Source organism: Dipodomys ordii, unplaced genomic scaffold, assembly GCF_000151885.1.
Source record: "Dipodomys ordii isolate 6190 unplaced genomic scaffold, Dord_2.0 Scaffold20, whole genome shotgun sequence".
Classification (NCBI taxonomy): domain Eukaryota; kingdom Metazoa; phylum Chordata; class Mammalia; order Rodentia; family Heteromyidae; genus Dipodomys; species Dipodomys ordii.
Genome location: NW_012267236.1, coordinates 7,814,594 through 7,816,283, shown reverse-complemented (window position 1 = coordinate 7,816,283; position 1,690 = coordinate 7,814,594). Strand labels below are relative to the sequence as shown.

At 57.5% G+C, this 1,690-nt stretch overlaps 1 protein-coding gene across 2 annotated transcripts in view; it reads left to right on the top strand.

The window, feature by feature from the left end:
* Positions 1 to 1,280: 1,280 nt before the first annotated feature.
* Positions 1,281 to 1,690, top strand: part of Nrbp1 (nuclear receptor binding protein 1) — a 20,206-nt gene continuing 19,796 nt past the window's right edge. Inside the window, exon 1 of one of the 2 annotated variants that reach the window (XM_013013701.1) lies at positions 1,281 to 1,399. The gene's annotated coding sequence lies outside the window, so the exon portion shown is untranslated. The remainder of the gene's footprint in view (positions 1,400 to 1,690) is intronic. The other variant, XM_013013700.1, reaches the window with a different exon arrangement.

Here is a 1,690-nt window from a genome sequence, read left to right as displayed (position 1 = left end):
ACCTGAGGCTCTCGGTTCAAAGCCAGCCCTGGCAGGAAAGTCTGTGAGACTTATCTCCAGAAAACCGGAAATGGCACTGTGGCTCAGATGGTAGAGGGCTCGCCTTGAGCTGAAGAACTGAGGGACAGTTCCTAGGCCCAGAGTTCAAGCTCCATAACCAACAACAACAAAAAAAAAAAAAAGGAAAAAAGATGAAAGTGGATCTGTGGCTCAAGTGGTAGAGTGCCAGCCTTAAGTGAAAAAGCTAAGGTACAATGCATATAGGCTCTGCACTCAAGTAACAGCGTACACGCACACGTACACGCACACGCACACACCACAGGAGTCCAGGCATGGTCATACCTATAAGCCCAGCAATCTAGAGACTGAGTCAAGACGATCAAAAGTTTGAGGGCAGGGCTGGGAAGGTGGCTCAGTGGTAGAGTGCTTGCCTTGCATGCATGAGGCTCTGGGATTGATTCCTCAGCACCACATAAGCAGAAAAAGCCAGAAGTGGTGTTATGGCTCAAGTGGTAGAGTGCTAGCTAGCCTTGAAGAGCTGAGGGACAGTGCCCAGGCCCAGAGTTCAGGCCCCACGACTGACAAAAAAAAGAAAAAAAGAAAAAGTTGGAGGCCTGCTTGGGTTACATAGTGAATTCCAGGCCAGTGTTATCTACATAGGGAGATTCCTGAAAATCAATCAAAAATACAGAACTAAGCACATACACCTGTACTAGAATGGGCCGAAATCAGAAATACAATCTATGATGTGGGGTAACCCGAACTCTTTTTAGTGCAGCAGTCTGTGAAAACCTTTTGCAAAGTTTTAGCAAATAGTTAACTATTAATTTTCAGTATCGTGTTCTTATCTTGTTTTGTTGTGTGTGTTTAAAGCTTCCTGATGAATGAGTGCCCTGCTCAGTCTGTCTCCTCCGCCACTGGTAAAGGTGATGGGCTCCCCTCGGATTGGAGGCTATGTCTAGAGCTCCTTTTGTCTTTTCAAGCGACTAGGACTGTCATGGCGCCTTGGAGAAGAGGGAGAAGTCTTTCCCTTCGTCCAGCAGAATCACTGGGGGCACCTGGACGGGGAGGACCGGTGGGCAGAGACGAGCCCCAGCGGAGACCGGAGACAGAGACGACCCACCCCTCGGCGATGTGTCGGCCCCGGCAGCGGACAGGGAGGAGACCCGGCTGAGCACCGCCCTGCGAGCGCCCGTGTGCGGGCACCGCCCCTCACCGCCCCGTCCAATGGAAACCTGGCGGCGCGGCGGCACCGCCCATCTGTTGGGCCGGACGCCGCGAGGGCGGGGCCCGCAGTTCGGTTGCGCTGTGGAGCGCAGCTGTGAGGGAGTCGCTGTGCTCCGAGGTCCCGGAACCCGAGCTGGAGCTGAAGCGCAGGCTGCGGGCGCGGAGCCGGGAGGTGAGCCCTTGGGGGACGAGTCCCAGAGGCAAGGGCTTGCGAGACGATGGCAGGACCGCGCCCGAGCCCTGGGACAGTGGGACCGGCCGGAGGGTACTGTGGGCGGCGCGGCTCACTCGGCAGCCAGGCCCGCTCGGCCTGACCTGCCGCAGCCGAGGAGCCGCCACGGCCTTGACCGCTGACCCGCTCGTCTGGCTTCCCCGGCGTGGCGGCGGCCGCCCGGAATTCTGCGGGCGCGGGTCGGGAGGCCCAGGCGTTCGCTTGGAACTCCAGCCGCGAGAGGCGGGGCCG